Below are 20566 nucleotides of genomic sequence, written 5' to 3'. Positions count from 1 at the left end.
CATCAGCCCAAAATAAATCTTAAAACAAACAAAAACAAAAACAAATAGGCAAAAACATTGCCAAAGAGGCAGAGAACAGCACCCAAAAGCACCAGGGAAGAAAATGAAGAAATAAGCAGGCCGGCGCCGCGGCTCACTAGGCTAATCCTCCGCCTAGCGGCGCCGGCACACCGGGTTCTAGTCCCGGTCGGGGTGCCGGATTCTGTCCCGGTTGCCCCTCTTCCAGGCCAGCCCTCTGCTGTGGCCAGGGAGTGCAGTGGAGGATGGCCCAAGTGCTTGGGCCCTGCACCCCATGGGAGACCAGGAAAAGCACCTGGCTCCTGGCTCCTGCCATCGGATCAGTGCGGTGCGCCGGCCGCAGCGCGCCAACCGCGGCGGCCATTGGAGGGTGAACCAACGGCAAAGGAAGACCTTTCTCTCTGTCTCTCTCTCTCACTGTCCACTCTGCCTGTCAAAAAAAAAAAAAAAAAAAAAAGAAATAAGCAGAAGGCCAGCGCCGCGGCTCACTAGGCTAATCCTCTACCTTGCAGTGCCGGCACACCGGGTTCTAGTCCCTGTCGGGGCGCTGGATTCTGTCCCGGTTGCCCTTCTTCTAGGCCAGCTCTCTGCTATGGCCCAGGAGTGCAGTGGAGGATGGCCCAAGTGCTTGGGCCCTGCACCCCATGGGAGACCAGGATAAGCACTTGGCTCCTGCCTTTGGATCAGCGCGGTGCGCCAGCCACAGTGTGCTGGCCGCGGCGACCATTGGAGGGTGAACCAACAGTAAAAGGAAGACCTTTCTCTATGTCTCTCTCTCTCTCACTGTCCACTCTTCCACTCTGCCTGTAAAAAAAAAAAGAAGGAAAGAAGGAAAGAAGGAAAGAAGGAAAGAAGGAAGGAAGGAAGGAAGGAAGGAAGGAAGGAAAGAAGGAAGGAAGGAAGGAAGGAAGGAAGGAAAGAAGGAAGGAAGGAAGGAAGGAAGGAAGGAAGGAAGGAAGGAAGGAAGGAAGGAAAGAAGGAAAGAAGGAAAGAAGGAAAGAAGGAAAGAAGGAAAGAAGGAAAGAAGGAAGGAAGGAAGGAAGGAAGGAAGGAAGGAAGGAAGGAAGGAAGGAAAGAAAGAAAGAAAGAAAGAAAGAAAGAAAGAAAGAAAGAAAGAAAGAAAGAAAGAAAGAGAGATAAGTTCCAAACAAGATACACAAAAGAACTAGGAATCAAGGGATTCTTTGGGGTCAGTGTTGCAGCACTGCAGATTAAGTATGCGATGCCAACATCCCATCTGAGCACCGACTGGAGTCCTGGCTGCTCCATTTCCCAGCCAGTTCTCTGCTAACATGCTTGGGAAAGCAGCAGAAGATGGTCCAAGTGCTTGGGCCCCAACATCCACATGGGAGACCCAGGTTCCTGGCTTTGGCCTGGCCACTGCAGCCATTTGGGGAGTGAACCAAAAGATGGAAGATCTCTCTCTCTCTCTCTCGATCTCTCTCTTTCTCAATCTCTCTGTAACTCTGCCTTCCAAAGATATAAATAAAAATTTAAAGAAGAAAAAAAAAAGGAACACTGACTTTAGGATTATGCCTACCCCAAGGAAGAGAAGCAATAATATAATAATAGTTTTTTTTTTCAAAGACCTTATTATATGAGGCACTGCATGAGCAGCACTCAAAGCTCAACAGAAGGCAGTGCGGCGCGCAGCTTTCCACCAACCGCACAGATAAGAGGCAGAGGCCTCAGTAATCACACAGCCAGCCCAAGGACACCCACAATCTTGATTGCTCCATCTGTATTTTCTTCTATAACTTGTTTTATTTTATCAGCTGATCCAGAATATATGGTTATTGTGTAGAGATTGAGAATGTCAACTTTCCTGTCAGCCAAACTTAGGGTCAAGTCTTAAACTCTGTATCTCAGCTTCTTCAACTGTAAAGTATATAGGTGATGATGGTGTGAACCAGTAAGGGTAGTGTGGACATTATAGTAGATAATCTGCATGGAGCTCCCACCACATGCCTAGTTAGTAATGAATTGCTCAGTGTATGTCAGCAACTGCTGTCGTCAGGCAGGCAGCAAGGAGGGGGCAGTGCTGGCTGGAGAAGGCTCCCGTGAAGAAGCCTGGCTGGAGTTTGCCCCACTGTAATTCACCACCTCACATGACCACGAACTTCAAGTAGGCATTCAGAGACGACTAACCCTACTATCTACCTCTAGGAAGGTGCCTCTGCCCCTCTCTCTCTCTCTCTCTCTCTCTACGTCTGCCTCTCTGTAACTCTGCCTTTCAGATAAATAAACAAATATTTAAAAGAAAAATCTTAATCTCTGTTTCTCCCTCTCTGTAACTCTTTTGAATAAACAAATATACCTTAAAAATAAACAATAAAATAATAAAAACATGTGACAATATCAAACAATCTAAAAGGACATAATTGGAAACCCAAAAGGGGAAAAAAACAGGCAGAAGGGGTAAGCATTGTGGTACAGCAGGTTAAAGTGCTCCTCGAAACAGCCCATACCGGTGCCTGGTCCAAGTCCTAGCTCTTCCACTTCCAATCCAGCTCCTGACTAACGCATCCAGAGAAACAACAGGTGAGCTCCAACAATCCAGTCCCTGCCAGCCATGTGGGACCCGGATGGAGCTCGTGCTTCCTGATTTCAGCTGGCCCAGCCCTGCCTGTTGCAGGCATTTGGGTAGCCAACCATCAGATGGAAGATGTCTCTTCCTGTCTCTGGTTCTCTCCCCCTCTCTCTGTGCATTTTCTCTGTCACTCTACCTTTCAAATAAATAAATAAATCTTGAAAAAAAATTAAAAATAAAGGTTCAAGGTAATCTCAACCAAATCCCCAGCAAAAATTTCCATAACAATTGAAGAGCTGGGGTCCAGCGCTGTGGCACAGTGGGCTAAGCTGCTGCCTGCAAGGTTGGCATTCCACATGAGTACCAGTTCTCCAAAGATCTGTCTCTCCCTCTTTCCCTGTAACTTTTTTTTTTTTTTTTTTTTGGACAGAGTTAGACAGAGAGAGAGACAGAAAGGTCTTCCTTTTTCCGTTGGTTCACCCCCCAAGTGGCCACTACGGCCAGCATGTTGCAGCCGACGTGCTATGCCGATCTGAAGCCAGGAGCCAGGTGCTTCCTCTTGGTCTCCCGTGTGGGTGTAGGGCCCAAGCACTTGGGCCATCCTCCACTGCCTTCCCGGGCCACAGCAGAGAGCTGGACTGGAAGAGGAGCAACCGGGACAGAAGCTGGCACCCCAACCGGGACTAGAACCTGGGGTGCCGGCGCCGCAGGCAGAGGATTAGCCTAGTGAGCTGTGGTGCCAGCCCCCTGTAACTCTTGACTTTCAAATAAATAAATAAATCCTTGGAAAAAATTGAAGAGCTTATTCTGAAAACTAGCAAGACACTTTTATAGATAAATTAAGGAAAAAAGGTGGCTGCTCTACTTCCAATCCAGCTCTCCTTTTTTTTATATATTTTTTAAGATTTATTTATTTACTTGAAAGTCAGAGCTATACAGAGAGAGAAGGAGAGGCAGCGAGAGAGAGAGAGAGGTCTTCCATCCACTGGTTCACTCCCCAGATGGCTGCAATGGCTGGAGCTGCGCCAATCCGAAGCCAGGAGCCAGGAGCTTCTTCCAGGTCACCCACACGATGCAGTGGCCCAAGGACTTGAGCCATCTTCTACTGCTTTCTCAGGCCAAAGCAGAGAGCTGCATCGGAAGTAGAGCAGCCGAGACTCGAACCGGTGCCCACATGGGATGCCGGCCCTGCAGGTGGTGGCTTTACCTGCTATGCCATAGCACCGCCCCCCCACCCCCAGCTCCCTTCTAATGTGCCTGGGAAAGCAGCAGATGATGTCCCAAGTGCCTGGCCCCTGACCACCCAAATGGGAGACCCAGGAAAAGTTCCTGATTCCTGACTTTGGCTTGGCTGTTGCAGCCATTTGGAGAATGAACCAGTGGATGGAAGATGTCTGTCTCTCCTTATCTCTTTCAAATAAATTAATAATTTTTTACAGATTTTATTTATTATTTATTTGAGAGGTACAGACAGTGAGAGGGAGAGACAGAGAGAAAGGTCTTACATCCACAGGTTCACTCCTTAAATGGCTGTAACAACCAGAGCTGCACTGATCCAAAGTCAGGAGCCAGGAGCTTCTTCCAGGTCTCCCTCATGGGTGCAGGGGCCCAAGCACTTGGGCCATCTTCTGCTGCTTTCCCAGGCCATAGCAGGGAGCTGGATCAGAAGTGGAGCAGCCGGGACTAGAACTGGTGCCCATTTGGGATGCTGACATCACAGGTGGAGAATTAACCTACTGCATCACAGCACCAGCCCCTAGTAAATCTTTTTTTAAAAAGTTACAGTAATTAAGACAGTGATAACGACATAGGACAGAAAAACAGATTGGGAGATTGTGTTATGGCATAGTGGGTTAAGATGTTGCCTGCAATGCTGGCACCTCATATGGGCAGCAGTTTGTGTCCCAAATGATCCACTTTAGATCCAGTTCCCTGCTAATGTACCTGGAAGATAGCCCAAGTGCTTGGGCCCCTGTCCCCATGGGGGAGACTAGGATGAAGCTCCTGGCTTCACCCTGGCCCAGCCCTGGCTATTGTGGCCACTCGGGGAGAAAACCAATGGATAGAAGATCTGCGTGTGTGTGTCTGGCTCTGCCTTTCAAATAAATAGTGGGTTAAAGTGCCACCTTTGTCTCTGGGATCCCATTTGAGTGGATGCAGTTCGGGTCCTGGCTGCCCACTTCCTATCCAGCTCCCTGCTAATGTACCTGGGAAAGCAACGGAAGATGCCCTGAATACTTTGGGCCTACGCCCATATGGGAAACCTGGAAGAAGCTCCGGGATCCTGGCTTTGGCCTGGCACAGCCCTGGCTGTTGTGGCCATTTGGGGAGTGAACTAGTGGATGCAAGACCTCTCTTGCTTTCTCTGTCTCTCCCTCTCTCTCTGTAACTCTGCCTTTCAAATAAATAAAGATTAAATCTTTAAAACATAAAAAAGAAAGAAAAAAATGAATAAATGGAACATCACAGAAAGCCCAGAAATAAGTCTGCACCCACAGTTAACTTATAACAAAGACGCAAAAGTGATTTAACAGAGAAAAGTACTTTTCAACAAAAGATGGTAGAATAACTATATATCCACACGGAGAATAAACAGTGTCCTGACTGCACACCACACACAAAGACTAACTCGAGGTGGATTGTACAGCTAAGGGATAGCTTCATGGGGAAAGAAGGAAAAGGTGAGAGGGAAGGAAGGAACCCAAAAAGACAGGAATACGACAGGTTTACCACCTTGAGTGTGGTGATGACTTCGCAGGTGTATTCACACGGCAGAACTTACTTTAAACATGTGTACTTTGTTACATGTCAACTGTTACCTCAAACATAAAGTACAAAAGCTACTTTCATATTTAATCTTTGTACCACAAATATTCTTAGGACACAAAATAGTCATAAAAGAAAAATACTGGTAAAATTTTATTTAATCTAAATTCAAATATTCCATTTATCAAAAAGAATCATTAAGAAATAAAAAGGAACAGTGCCGGTTCTAGTCCTGACTGCTCTTCCAATCCAGCTCCCTGCTAATGCGCCTGGGAAGGCAGCAGATGGTGGCTCAAGTACTTGGCCCTGCCACCCATGTGGGAGGCCTGAGTGGAGTTCCTGGGTTTGGCCTGGCTCAGACCTGGCTGCTGCGGCCACTTGGGGAATAAACCAGCAGATGGAATCATTCTTTCTCTTTCTGCCTTTCAAATAAATAAATACATCTTTAAAAAATATTTAAAAACAATAAAAAACCTAGAAGAATGATTCTGAATGTTTTTACCATATAGAAACGTTAAATGTTTGAGAAAATAGGTTTGTTTACCCTCATTAGATATTACATAGTGTAATTATACATAGAAACATTGCATAATACCCTATAAAAGCATATAATTTTTTAAAGATTTATTTATTTGAAAGCCAGTTACACAGAGAGGAGAAGCAGAGAGAGAGAAGTCTTCCATCCTCTGGTTCACTTCCCAATTGGCCAAAATAGCCAAGCTGCACCAATCCGAAGCCAAGAGCCAGGAGCTTCCTCTGGGTCTCCCACATGGGCTCAGGGCCCAAGGACTTGGGCCACCTTCTACTGCTTTCCCAGGCCACAGCAGAGAGCTGCATCAGAAGTGGAGCAGCCAGGTCTTGAACCAGCACCCATACAGGATGCTAGCACTTCAGGCCAGGGCGTTAACCTGCTGCTCCACAGCACTGGCCCCAAGCATACAATTTTTGGAAAAATTATTTACTTATTTGAAAGAAAGAGCGACAGAAAGAAAGGGAGAGAGGGGGACAGAGAGAGATCTTCCATCTGCTGATCCACCCCCAAATGGCTGCATCAGCCAGGTTTGGCTGTATCAAAACCAGGACTCCATGCTGGTCTCCCCCTGACAGGTGGTAGGGCCCAAACGCTGCCCTGTTTGGCAGCTCCTAAAAAACTGAAACACACATGGGAGACGCTGTGGTGCAGTGTGTTAAGCTGCGGTCTGCAGCCCCAGCATGCCATATGGGCACCAGTTTGAGTCTCAGCTGCTCCACTTCTGATCCGCCTCCTTGCTAATACGCCTAAGAAGGCAGCAAAGGTTGGTCCAAGTGCTCAGGCCCCTGCACTCACCTGGGAGACCTGGAGGAAGCTCCTGCTTCCTGGCTGCAGCCTGGCCCAGTCCCGTCTGTTGCAGCCATCTAGGGAGTAAACCAGAGGATGGAAGAGCATTCTCTTCTCTCTGTAATTCTGACTTATAAGAAAAATAAATCTTTATTAAAAATAAAAAAAAAAAACTAAACACATACATCCATATGATGACTCATTAATTGCACTCCTGGATGTTTACCCAGAAGAAATAGCGTTTGTCCACAGAAAAGGCTTATATAAGAATCCTCACAGGGGACAGAACTGTGATGCTGGCATTCCATATGGTCACCAGTTGAGTCTCAGCTGCTCCACTTCCCAACCAGCTCCCTGGTAATGGTCTGGGAAAGCAGTGGAAGCTCCAGCCATTGTGGCCATTTGGCGAGTGAACCAGCAGATAAACAACCTCTGTCTCTGTCTCTCCCTCTCCACAGTGCCAGCATCCCATATGGGTGCCAGTTTGAGTACCAGCTGCTCTACTTCCAATTCAGCTCCCTGTTAAAGTGCCTGGGAAAGCAGCTGAAGAAGGCCCAAGTACTTGAGTCCCCTGCATCCACATGGAAGACCCAGAAGAAGCTCCTGGTTCCTGGCTTCTGGCTTTGACCTGGCCCAGCCCTGGCCATTATGGCCATTTGGGAGTGAACCAGTGGATGAAGACCTCTCTGTCTCTCTTTCAAATAAAATAAATCTTAAAAAAAAAAATCTTCACAGAATGTGGTGGAATGAGAAGGCCATGCCAAGATGGCCGCTGGCAACGGAGCCTGCCTGGCAACAGGCTGTGATTGAATGGCTTCGGAAACCACCTGGCAAAGGAGCCTGCCTGGCAACAGGCTGTGATTGGTTAGGGCATAAATCTCCCCTTGACCAGATTGGCTGCCTCAGCTATATAAGCTGCTGTACCAACTGAAATAAACAAGTCTGCGGGCTGTTCGCCTCTGGCCTGCTTTTACCCGACTCCTGGGGTCTGTGTGGTAATGCCGCACCTCTTGCCCCCATCACACTCCTCCTCTCAGAACAAACCCATAGCAACAACAGAAATTTTAAATTTTAGTCATAATAGTAAAAAAAAGTGAAAGCTACCCAAATATCCATCAACAGGAAAATAGATTTTAAAAATTACATTATTTTCATACAAAGGAATATTACTTGAGAGCAGACACTTGGCACCTGAGACAGCCACATTCCACATCAGAGTGCCTGGTTCAAGTTCTGGCTACTCCACTTCGGATCCAGCTTCCTGATAATGTGCGTACTGGAAAGGCAGCAGATCATGGCTGAAGTACTTGGGTCCCGACACTCCCCTGGGAGACCGAGACTGAGTTCCAGGCTTCTGGATTCAGCCTGCCCTGCTGTCTGCTGCAGGCATTTGGGAAGTGAACAAGCAGATGAAAGACCTCTCTCTACCTTTCAAATAAAATGAAATTTCTTTAGAAAGGAATACTACTCAAATAAAAGCAGACACATGCCTCCAAATCAACAAATTTCAAAAAAAATTACACTGAGGAAAATAGATATAAAGGAGCATATACCTCAATATGAGCATATACCTCATTATTTCATTTACATGAAATTCAGAGAACTATAAAATCAATCTATAGCAATAGAAATCGGAACAACGGTCATTCTGGAGATTTTAGAGGGTGGTTGCAATGACTAAAAAAGAACACAAGGCAACTTTCAGAGATAATGGAAGCATTCCCAAGTAATGAACACAAGGCTATACACAACCACTATCAAATTTATACAGTTAAGATCTATACATTCTAAAAGTTCCAGCTTTGTTACAAATTCTGGCTTCCTATTAATATGCATCCTGGGAGGCAGGAGATAACAGCTTAAGTGGTTAGGTCTTTGCCACCCACATGGGAGACCTGGATTTAGTTCCTGGCTCCCAGCTTCGGCCTTAGTCCAGCCCTGGCCTAGCCCCAGTTGTTGTAAACTTTCAAGGAGTGAATCAGCGGATGGGAGCACACTCTCTCTCTGCCTCTCAAATTAATTCTTTAAAAATATTTTATTTACATGAAAGGCAGAGTTACGGGCAGGAATGGGTCAGGGAGACAGAGACACATCTTCCACCTGCTAGTTCACTCCCTAAATGACCCATGGGCTGGGTCAGGCCAAAGACAGGAGCCAGAAGCTTAATCCCAGGTCTTTTGTGTGGGTGCAGGGCCCCAAGGACTTGGGTTATCTTCTGCTGCTTTCCCAGCTGCATTAGCAGGGAACTGGATGGGAAGTGGAGCAGCTGGGGACTGGAACCAGCAAGTGGCAGCTTAAACCATTACAACACAACTCCTGACCCTCAAATTAGTTTTTTAAAAGAGGGCTGCTTGGAACTGGCACTGTGGCATAGCGGGTGGGGCCACCATCTACAGTGCTAGTGTCTCATATGGCGCCAGTTCGAGTCCTGGCTGCTCCACTTCTGATCCAGCTCTCTGCTATGGCCCGGGAAAGCGGTAGATGGCCCAAGTCCTTAGGCCTACGTGGGAGACCTGGAAGAAGCTCCTGATTCCTGGCTTCAGGTCAGCGCAGCTCTGGCTATTGTGGCCAATTGGGGAGTGAACCAGAGGATGGGAGGCCTCTCTCTCCCTGCCTCTCTTCTCTCTGTGTAACTTTGACTTTCAAATAAATAAATCTTAAAAAAAAAAAAAAAGAGGGCTGATTGCTGTATATGGATACAACGCGATCTCCAATATAACTGTCAATTAGTAAAGTATGACACTGAAAAATGTATGGAGTATGCTACTCATGTCTATAAAATCTCTTTCACACTATGTCTTACACACACACACACACACACACACAGATGATGTTATTCTTCAGAAGAAAACAAAGGAAAAAAGCCACACCAGTTCTCTTGGAAGAGGAAGAAGGTAGCTGAGTAACAGGGTTTAAGAGTGAGAAAAATCACAAAACACACATTGGTACCATTCACAGTTTATTCTGAGTTGAGATTTCCAGGAACATAAGTTTCCCACAGAAGGCAACAGTGAAAAGCACAAGCTCTGGAGTCTGACCACCTCAACTGAGTCCTGCTTATCCCATTTATTTACTCTGATCTTAGATCTATTGTTTATTTGTACTCAGCATTCTCCAGCTCTCCTATGAGGGAGCTGGACTGGAAGTAGAGTAGCCAAGACTCAAACTGGCACCCTGACATGGAATGAGTTTGCCTCAAGTGGCAGTTTAAGCCTCTGTGCCACAACACCTGCTCCAACCCCCTTCTGGCTTCCTGCTTATGCACCTAAGAAGGGAAGTAGATAATGGCCCAAGTACTTGGGCCCCTGGCATGCACATGGGAGACCCAGATGAAGCTCCTGGCTCCTGGATTCAGCCTGGCCCAGACCAGGCTGTTGTAGCCATTTGGGTAATAAACCAGAAGATGGAAAATTCCTCTCTCTCTCTCTTGCTTTTCAAAAAAATAGATAAATCTTTTATAAAAATTTAATATTTCAAAACTTTGCTTTTCCTTTAGTAAAACATGAAGGCTTTTGAATCAAATTTCTTGGGCACAAATCCTAACTCCAGGACCTGTTTGCTGTAGACCTGTTTCCTCACTTGGGAAACAGGAAATCAATGGTCTCCATGAGAATTAAGTAATTCATATAAAGCATTTGATGCCATAGCACTTAATAAATACCCAGTACATTCTTCTCTGTGTGTGTGTGTGTGTGTGTTTTACAGGCAGAGTGGCACCACACTAATCCGAAGCCAGGAGCCAGGTGCTTCTGGTCTCCCATGTGGTGCAGGGCCCAAGGACGTGGGCCATCCTCCACTGCACTCCCGGGCCACAGCAGAGAGATGGCCTGGAAGAGGGGCAACGAGGACAGAATCCGGCGCCCTGACCGGGACTAGAACCCGGTGTGCCGGCGCAACTAGGTGGAGGATTAGCCTATTGAGCCACGGCGCTGGCCCTCTTCTGTGTGTTTTAAACAAATAACTATTCCCAAGGCGTGAAACATCATCCCCCTGCTGACAGCTGTATTCCTGAAGCCTGACCTCTCCTCTGGAATCCGATTTTTCTGTGAGACCCTTTCAATCCTTGGACCTTTCCCACTCCTTTCAGTCAAAAGAAAGCCTTGTTTTCCATCTCCAACCTCTAATTCCCTCATGCCGGCCGCCACCCCAATCCAGCTTCCCCATCTCAGCAGATACCTCTGTCACCCACTTATTCGATCAAGAAACCTAGACACCACCCTGATTCCTCACATGCCCTCACACCCCTCTCCTCATTTATCAGCAAGTCCCAAAGCTCTACTTCCAGAATATCTCCCTGAGTCAAAAGCTCTAAGCACAACTACACTCTGAGTACTCACATGTGACGTACATATACGATCAGCTCTCCTCTTCTCCACCTCTAGCCCAAGTTGCCTCACAACTCAGACTCAAGGCCCAATTCCTCACCAATGCCTACAAAAACAGCTTGACTGAAAGACCACTGTCCAACCAGGCTTCTGCATACCTCCACCTCACTAGAGACACATGAGTCTTACCAGGTTCTTGACGATCTCCCCTTTCCCCACTGCACGTGCTTGTCCTCTCAGTCTGCAAGCCTCTGTCCACCCACTCCTCGCAGCTGCCCTTTTCTCACCTTCCAGAGCTTAGCTAACACACAGACACAAGAAGGAAGAGAAGACGGAAAGGATGGGGCATCAAGAAGAGGTCAACGGGAGTGGTGCAGCTTAAACCATGGCTTTGGGAGGCCTGCATCCTATACTGAGTGTCTGGGACCAAATCCCACCTCCGCTTCTGGCCCAGCTTCCTGGTAATGAGGCAGCGGATGATGGCCCAAGTACTTGGGTTCCTGCCACCCACATGGCAGACCCAGATGTTGTTCCTAGCTTTGGACTGGTCCAGCTCTGGTTGCTGTGGGTATTTGGGGAGTGAACCAGCAGACAGAGGGTCTCCGTCTCTGTCTCTCCTCCCACTCCCCGGCTCCACCATCTTTCAAATAAATAAATAAATCTCTCTTTTTTTTAAGATTAACCTATTTACTTGAAAGGCAGAGTTACATAGAAGTAGAGGCAGAGAGAGAGATATCGTCCATCTGATGGTTCACTCCCCAAAAGGCTGCAACGGCCGGAGCTGAGCTGATCTGGAGCCAGGAGCCTTTTCTGGGTCTCCCAGTGGGTGCAGGGGAGCCGAGCACTTCGGCCGTCTTCTGCAGTTTTTTCAGGCCATAGCAGAGAGTTGGATCGAAGAGGAGCAGTCAGGACTGGAAGCGGTGCCCATACGAGATGCTGGCACTGGAGGTAATGGCTTTACCTGCTACACCACAGCACCAGCCCCATGAATCTTTTTTTTTTTTTTTAAGATGTATTTATTTACTTGAGAGGCAGAGTTACAGACAGAGAGAGGGAGAGACAGAGAGAGAGGTCTTCCATCTGCTGGTTCACTCCCCAAATGGCCACAATGGCCACAGCTGAGCCAATCCAAAGCCAGGAGCCAGGCTCTTCCTCCGGTCTGCCATCCAAGTGCAGGGACCTAGGCACTGGGCCGTCTTCTACTGCTTTCCCAGGCCATCAGCAGGGAGCTGAATCAGAAGTGATGCAGCTGGGACCTGAACCAGCGCCCACATGGGATGCCAGTGCCACAGGCAGATGCTCAACGTACTACACCCATAAATCTTACACACACGGAAAGTGGTGAACAGCTGAGAGATGAGAGATGGCAGGACCCGAGAGGCATGTCAAGCCTGTCAGAGAGAAGCCATGGGGGAGGTTGGGGCAGACTGGGAAAGAACAACAAGCTGGCGCCGGCGCCGCGGCTCACTAGGCTAATCCTCCACCTTGCGGCGCCGGCACACTGAGTTCTAGTCCCGGTCGGGGCGCCGGATTCTGTCCCGGTTGCCCCTCTTCCAGGCCAGCTCTCTGCTGTGGCCAGGGAGTGCAGTGGAGGATGGCCCAGGTGCTTGGGCCCTACACCCCATGGGAGACCAGGAGAAGCACCTGGCTCCTGCCATCGGATCAGCGCGGTGCGCCGGCCGCAGCGCGCTGGCTGTGGCGGCCATTGGAGGGTGAACCAATGGCAAAGGAAGACCTTTCTCTCTGTCTCTCTCTCACTGTCCACTCTGCCTGTCAAAAAATAAAAAAAATAAAAAAAAAGAATAACAAGCTGGCAAAGGGCTTAAGGACAATTGGGAAGCGGAGATTTTGCAGTGAGAAGTGGCAGCGCCACTGAGGGGAAGGATCTCACTGACAGGCAGCGGAGGAACAGTGTGGGGACCACTGACAGGCGGGGTCTCCAACAGGAGCACGGGGTGTGGACAGGAAGGTCACAGAGGAGGGAGGGGGCACCAAGGTGGGGGTGAGCACTGACATCAGGGGTCCTCCCATCTGACCGGGTCGGGGGTAGGCTCTGAGCGACCCAGGGACCCTGACAGGCAGGGATGGCAGGCACTTCTAGGCCAGCACAGTCACTGCTGAGGAGGGCGCTGACCACGGGGAAGCCAACAGAGATCACAGACAGGGGAGGGAACTGCTGCAGACGAGGTCAAGGGGTCACCAAGGCTCACACACAGGCTGGCTGATAGGGCACTGACTGACAGGGCGCTGATAGGGATGCTGACTAACAGGAGGCACTGACTGACGGGGGCACTGACTGACAGGGCGCTGATAGGGATGCTGACTAACAGGAGGCACTGACTGACGGGGGCACTGACTGACAGGAGCACTGACTGACAGGGGGCACTAGCTGACGGCACTGACTGACGGGGGCACTGACTAACAGGAGGCACTGACTGACGGGGGCACTGACTGACAGGAGCACTGACTGACGGGGGCACTGACTGACAGGAGCACTGACAGGGGGCACTAGCTGACAGGTGGCGCTGATTGATGGGGGGCACTAGCTGACAGGGTGCTGACAGGACGCTGACAGGGCACTGACTGACAGGAGCACTGACTGACGGGGGCACTAGCTGACAGGGGGCACTGACAGGAGCACTGACTGACAGGAGCACTGACTGACAGGTGGTGCTGACAGAAGGCATTAGCTGACAGGGTGCTGACTGACAGGGCGCTGACTGACAGGGCACTGACTGACAGGGCACTGATTGACAGGGCGCTGACTGACGGGGGGCACTAGCTGACGGGGGCACTGACAGGGCGCTGACTGACAGGTGGCGCTGACTGACAGGAGCACTGACTGACGGGGGGCACTAGCTGACAGGGGGCACTGACGGACAGGCGGCACTGACAGGGCACTGACTGACAGGGCGCTGACTGACAGGAGCACTGACGGACAGGGGGCACTAGCTGACAGGGGGCGCTGGCTGACAGGGGGCGCTGGCTGACTGACAGGCGGCGCTGTCAGGCGGTCGGGACGTTGACTGGCAGGAGGCACTGACGGACAGGGGGCGCTGTCTGCCTGACGGGAGCCGCTGCCTGTCCTTCCCGCCGGCCGGGCGGCCACACTCACCTGCCCCGCGGGCCGGGCGTCGCGGCGGCTGCTCGGAGGCCCGAGTGGAGGCCAGGGCGCGGGCGGCGGCGAAGCCCGGGTGGCCTCGGGCGCGCCGCACCCACATGGGCCTGGCCAGGGGCTCGGCGCCTTCCGACACGGGCGCGGCCGGCCGGCGGCTCGGCACCGCCAGGGACCCGCTCGGGGCCGCGGGCAGCCCACGGCTCTCCGCAAGATGGCGGCCGCGGCGGCGCGGGCGCGCGCGCGCTCTCCGGGCGCGGGGGCGCGCGCGCTCGCGACCGGGGCGGGGCCGGAGCCCCCGGGCGGCCCCGGGGCGGGATGCTCGCGGTGACGTTTTGCTGGACCGCGCCAGCGCGGAACGGCGCCGCCGGGTGTCTGCATCCCGTCTCCTGCCGCACCCCGAGCTTCGCACGTTCGGTCCGTGCGGGTTTAACATGCGTGGGAGAGAGGGGTGTCCGTCCGCCCCTTCCCCCGAGAGCGCGCTCCCGCGGCCGACGGGGCGCCGGCCCGCCCCCGCCCTCTGCGCCCCTCCCCTCCGGGCCGGCCACCTCCCTCGGAGGCCCCCACCTCCCCGCGGCACCTGTTCCCGCGGCCAACGGCTTCCGCTTGTGACCTCCCACCATCCGAGGGAAAGGGTTATGGCGAGCTGTGTCCAAGGAAAATCCTGGGAGGGGTGCGAAGACCTGAGCCTCAGGGCCAAGAGGACCCCCGCCCTCGGGCCGTGTCCACCCCCCCACCGTGACCACCCTCTCTCAGGCCTGTCCCCCCCATGACCGCCCTCACTCAGATCCCGTGTCCCCCGTGACTGCCCTAGCTCAGAGCCGAGCCCCCCGTGACTGCCCGTCTCTCAGGCCTGTCCCCCATGACCGCCCTCACCCGATCCCATTTCCACCCACCCGGAACCGCCCTCACTCAGAGCCGTGTCCCCCCCATGAACGCCATCAGGCCTGTGCCCCGTGACCGTCCTCACGCGATCCCGTGTCCCCCCGTGACCACCCTCACTCAGAGCCGTGTCCCCCATGACCACCCTCACCTGATCCCGTGTCCCCTGTGACTGCCCTCACCCGATCCCGTGTCCCCCATGACTGCCCTAGCTCAGAGCTGAGCCCCCCGTGACTGCCCCTCTCTCAGGCCTGTCCTCCATGACCACCTTCACCTGATCCCGTGTCCCCCGTGACCACCCTCACTCAGAGCTGTGTCCCCCATGACCGCCCTCACCTGATCCCGTGTCCCCCATGACCGCCCTCACCTGATCCCGTGTCCCCCATGACTGCCCTAGCTCAGAGCTGAGCCCCCCGTGACTGCCCTCTCTCAGGCCTGTCCTCCCGTGACCGCCCTCTCTCAGGCCTGTCCCCCCGTGACTGCCCTCTCTCAGGCCTGTCCTCCCGTGACTGCCCTCTCTCAGGCCTGTCCCCCCGTGACCGCCCTCACCTGATCCCGTGTCCCCCATGACGGCCCTAGCTCAGAGCCGAGCCCCCCGTGACTGCCCTCTCTCAGGCCTGTCCTCCCGTGACTGCCCTCTCTCAGGCCTGTCCCTGCATACAGACGCTGTTGGAGCTGCCGGGTGGGAGCTTGGGCCACGCGGGAGAAGCTCCCTGGCGGTCTGGCAGGGGGAGCACGGCCAACCCCTCCCTGGTGCTGCGACTGGCAGGAGCCCTTGCCTCCTTTGGCTCCCAAGGGCATTCCCTGCACTCTGAGCAGCAGGAGCTCACACCACCCCATCCTGGGGCGGGACACCGGCCTCCTGAGGGGCCCCTGCACTTGTCGTCAGCTCAGCGCAGTCAACATGGCCCCCAGGAGGGTCCCACGCGCCCCACAGGGCTCCTGTCCTTGCCAGACGGCCCCGTGTGGTTTCTTTCTCCCTGCTCCTTTGTCTGCAGTCATGACAACCTCCTGCTGCAGCCCTGCTCTGGGTCCCTGCTTCCCAGCGGGCTGCCCGGGAGGCGGCGCTTGCCGGCTTTCTCCTGGAGCTGTGGCCGGCTCTCCTCAGCGGGAGCCTCCCTGCTGCCCTCTTTCAACTGTCACCCCTCTCTCCCTCCCTGCCCCCCAACGCGCACCCAGGAACAGAGCTCCCAACCCCCTTCCCAGCTTGGTTCTTTCTCCTCCCCGCTGTAGCACTAGTTACGATCCAAACAGATCACAGGAACCACGCAACGATTTTGACAGGAAAAAGTCTGATACAAAAAGCATCAACAGGTAGTAAAGGGATAAAGATAATTCCATATTCAAGGAAGGACAAAACTGGGTTTTGTCCCCTCCCGAGGTGTGTTTGGCTTCTTGTTAGAGACCTGTGGCTGCAGCCCAACTGATGAGGGACTCTGTCCCTGGTTGTGCAGGGACACGTTTGATCCGCAGTGACCTATAACAACAGCTGCTGGGCGGCAAGCCACCCTGCCAGGGTGCAGGTGAGCCAGGCCAGGAAACCGACTGCTCGGGTGCCCGTGAGACTCAGTGAGCATCTGCCGACGGGCTGCCGCTGACCTGAGTGAGGAGCTATCCACAGGGGTGGCACCAAAACTGGGCGAGGGCCAGGACAGCCGTTTCGTCCCCCAGTGGGATCAAGGAGACACAGGCAGGGGAGCTGGGCTCAGTCCCTCTGAGACTGCAGCCCTCGGCCACCTGCACAGCTTCACATGGTGCCCACAGCAAAGGACGAGCCCACAGTGCAGTCCAGCTCCAGGACAGAGAGCAGGCAGCAAACGAGGGCTCGGAGCACGGGAAGTGGACTTGGAACTGAGGCAGTGAGTAGAAAAGTGACACCGTCCAAACCTGGCTGGCTCGCTCCTGTGTGTGCTCGCTGCATTGCTGGGAGTGCCGTAAAGCACTCGACACTTCCGCCTGCTCAGTGCATTGGTTCTCGCTGCACAGGAAAGAAGTCCTCACTCCTCCCCCAGTGAGGATGTGCACATTCTCAGCCACTATGTGCATCACTGGCTGCAGCTCCTCAAATGCTGACTTTGTTCCTCTGAGTAATCTCTTACAATAAGACTAGATGGGGCCGTTGCTGTGACACAGCGGGTTAACGCCCCGGCCTGAAGTGCCGGCATCCTTTATGGGTGCCAGTTCGAGACCTGGCTGCTCCACTTCCCATCCGGCTCTCTGCTGTGGCCTGGGAAAGCAGGAGAAGATGGTCCAAGCCCTTGGGCCCCTGCACCCACATGGGAGACCCGGATAAGGCTCCTGGGTCCTGGCTTCAGATCTGCACAGCTCTGGCCGCTGCGGCCAACTGGGGAGTGAACCAGCGGATGGAAGACTTCTCTCTCTCTCTCTCTCTCTCTCTCTCTCTCTCTCTCTGCCTCTCCTTCTCTCTGTGTAACTCTGAGTTTCAAATAAATATTTTAAAGTAAGTGAATTAAAATTATTTGTTTGAATGGCAGAGAAACACAGATCTTTCATCTTCTGGTTCACTCCCCAAATGCCCACAACAGCCAGGGCTGGGCCAGCGAAGCCAGGAGTCAGGAGCTCAGTCCGGGTCTGCTGCGTGGAGTTCTGGAGCCGTCACCTGCTGCCTCCCACGGTGTGCACCAGCAGGAAGCTGGACTCAGAAACTGAAGAGCTGCTTGGGCGAGGCACTGATACAGGACTCGGGCCGAGCAGCGTCCTAACTGCTGGGCCGCGGGCTGCCTCACAGAACTTCTTAAATTCATTTTGATGGGAAAGAGAGAGAAGAAAATGTTCCTATACACAAATACATAATTTGACAAGTAAAGAGAAAACATGCAAACTACTACGGTCCTTGTTTCTGGAAATGGATCACAGGCGTAGCTGATATTTGTGGATTTTTTTTTTTTTTAAGATTTATTTATGGGGTTGGCGCTGTGACGTAGCAGGTAAAACTGTCAGCTGCAGTGCCGGCATCCCATATGGGCACTGGTTCAAGACCCAGCTGCTCCACTTCTGAACCAGCTCTCTGCTGTGGCCCGGGAAAGCAGTGGAAGATGGCAGGAGAAGATGGTCCAAGCCCTTGGGCCCCTGCACCCACGTGGGAGACCCGGAGGAAGCTCCTGGCTCCTGGCTTCAGATCAATCCAGCTCCAGCCTTGTGGCCATTTGGGAAGTGAACCAGCGGATGGAAGACCTCTCTCTCCCTCTCTGCCTCTGCCTCTCTGTAACTCTGCCTTTCAAATAAATAAATCTTTTTTTAAAAAAATGATTAAGTTGGCTGGCGCCATGGCTCAATAGGCTAATCCTCCACCTGTGGCGCCAGCACACCAGGTTCTAGTCCCAGTCGGGGCACCGGATTCTGTCCTGGTTGCTCCTTTTCCAGGCCAGCTCTCTGCTGTGGCCCGGGAAGACAGTGGAGGATGGCCCAGGTCCTTGGGCCCTGCACCTGCGTGGGAGACCAGGACAAGCACCTGGCTCCTGGCTTCGGATCAGCGTGGTGCACCGGCCACAGCAGCCATTGGAGGGTGAACCAACGGTAAAAAGAAGACCTTTCTCTCTGTCTCTCTCTCTCACTGTCTAACTCTGCCTGTCAAAAAAAAATTGATTAATTTGAGAGGCAGAATCAGAGAGAGTGTGAAAGCATCAAGACTTGTTGCACGAAGAAGAACCATCACTCCGTGAATAGCTGACGCCTCCTAAGAGACAGCAGAGGCCCTAACGGCTGTGAAACGACACCGTCGGGGCAGGCACTTGGCACAGCACTTAAGATGCCACTTGGAACCCCTGCATCCTGTATCCACCTGCACCTGGGTTTGAGGCCCAGCTCCAAGCCTCAGGTCAGCGGCCTGCTAACGCACACCCCAGGAAGCAGAGGATGGATCAAGTGGCTGACTCCCTGCCACTCACGTGAGAGACCCAGACTGAGCACCAAGTTCCCAGTTGTGGGCATTTGGGGAATGAAGCAGTAGATGGAAAATCTCTGTCTCTCTGGCTTTCAAATAAATAATTTCTTTTTTTAAAAAAATAAAAAGATTTATTTATTTATTTGAAAGGCAGAGCTACAGAGAGAGAAGGAGAGGCAGACAGAGAGAGGAGAGAGATTCTATCCGCTATTTCACTCCCCAAATGGCCACAACTGCTGGAGCTGGGCCAAGCTGAAGCCGGGAGCCAGGAGCTTCTTCCAGGTCTCCCACATGGATGCTGAGAGCCAGACACTTGGGCCATTTTCTACTGCTTTCCCAGGCCACAACAGAGAGCGGGACTGGAAGAGGAGCAGCCGGGGAATGAACTGGTGCCCATACGGGATGTCAGAGCCACAGGCGAAGGCTTAGCCTACTTACGCCCCAGCACAGGCCCCAAGCAAATCTTTTTTTAAAATGCAGCCTCTCAGCTTCTAATTCCAACAAGCTGAATCAGAATCTGCATTAAAAAAAGAAAGAAAGAAAGAGCCAGAGAGAAAGAAAGGAAGAGTAAGGACATCGCAGGCACACAGAGCAGGAGGCGCATTGCTGGCTGAGTTGTCCTACGAGGAACACTCCTCAAGTGAAGGGAACGTGTGGGTGCCACAGCAGGTGCAGAAACGGACTTGACAAAATCTGGTGCCAGCTCACGACAAGCACAATGGAAAATTCCTGCTCTGGTCTGCATGTTGTCACAGGTGCCAAGCGCTTGCCCCGGGGGTGGTGCCATAGCCAAGAGGCAGAATCTGGGGCCAGTGCTGTTGGTGTAGGAGTAAAGTCACTACCCATGACGCTGGCATCCCATGTGGGTACTGGTTCAAGTCTCGGTTGCTGCACTTCAGATCCAGCTCCCTGCTAATGGCCTGGGAAAAGCAGTGAAGATGGCCCAAGCCCTCTGCACCCATGTGGGAGACCAGGAAGAAGCTCCTGGTTCCTGGCTTTGGTCTGGCCCAACCCTAGCCATTGGGGCCATTTGGGGAGTGAATCAGCAGATGGAAGACCTCTCTCTCTCTCTCTCTCTCTCTCTCTCTCCCCCCCATCTTCCCCCCCCCCAACTGTGCCTTTCAAATCAATAAAAACAAAATCTTAAAGAAAAGAGAGTAGGTAGAGCCTTTAAGAGGTGGGTCAGGGGGAGATCCCTGGGTGGTTGGCCCAGAAAGTGGTTCTTGGGCAAGGTTGTTGGGATAGCCTCGTCAGGTTTGGTCCTGAGCCCCCCCCCCCCCCACATTCTCTACCGCCTGGCTTGCCATGCAGCACACGCACACCCACGCCCCTCCATTGCCATCTGCTGCCCTCACTGGACACAAACCTCTAAACCTTTCCTCTTGCAAAGGTAGTTGCCTCCTGTACGTCACTGTGGTTACCAACATTGGCCAGTACAGTCCCTCAGCTTTGTAAACGGTTTGGAAATCTACAGCTAGCAACAGCCTGAGGGTGAAACATGCAGTGCTTTTCCACTAGGGTCGACAAATAGGCAGGGATGGATGCCTTCACCATTTAGCCCTGTTGGTTTGGATTTGGATTATTAGGTTAGGTTAGATTTAGTAGAATTTCTCACTATACTAAAGGTTCTAGCCAGTGCAATAAAGCAAGAAAAAATTGGGATTCAAATCCCAGTGTGGCCACAAAAAAAAAAAAAAAATACATTAAA

The 20566-nt window shown here is 52.3% G+C and overlaps 1 protein-coding gene across 11 annotated transcripts in view; it reads right to left on the bottom strand.

The window, feature by feature from the left end:
* PPP6R2 (protein phosphatase 6 regulatory subunit 2) overlaps positions 1 to 14295 on the bottom strand; it is a 102456-nt gene extending 88161 nt beyond the window's left edge. For 5 of the 11 annotated variants that reach the window (XM_089307807.1, XM_089307817.1, XM_089307816.1 and 2 more), the window contains exon 1: positions 14073 to 14295. The gene's annotated coding sequence lies outside the window, so the exon portion shown is untranslated. Of the gene's footprint in view, positions 1 to 6641; positions 6763 to 11146; positions 11259 to 14072 lie in introns of all 11 variants that reach the window. The other 6 variants (XM_089307820.1, XM_089307828.1, XM_089307809.1 and 3 more) reach the window with 5 other exon arrangements.
* Positions 14296 to 20566: the final 6271 nt, after the last annotated feature.

This window comes from Oryctolagus cuniculus, chromosome 11 (assembly GCF_051225735.1).
Source record: "Oryctolagus cuniculus isolate XC-2025 breed Fujian yellow rabbit chromosome 11, ASM5122573v1, whole genome shotgun sequence".
Taxonomy (NCBI): Eukaryota; Metazoa; Chordata; class Mammalia; order Lagomorpha; family Leporidae; genus Oryctolagus; species Oryctolagus cuniculus.
The sequence above is the reverse complement of the archived record's forward strand: the minus strand, read 5'-3'. Positions and strand labels throughout refer to the sequence as shown.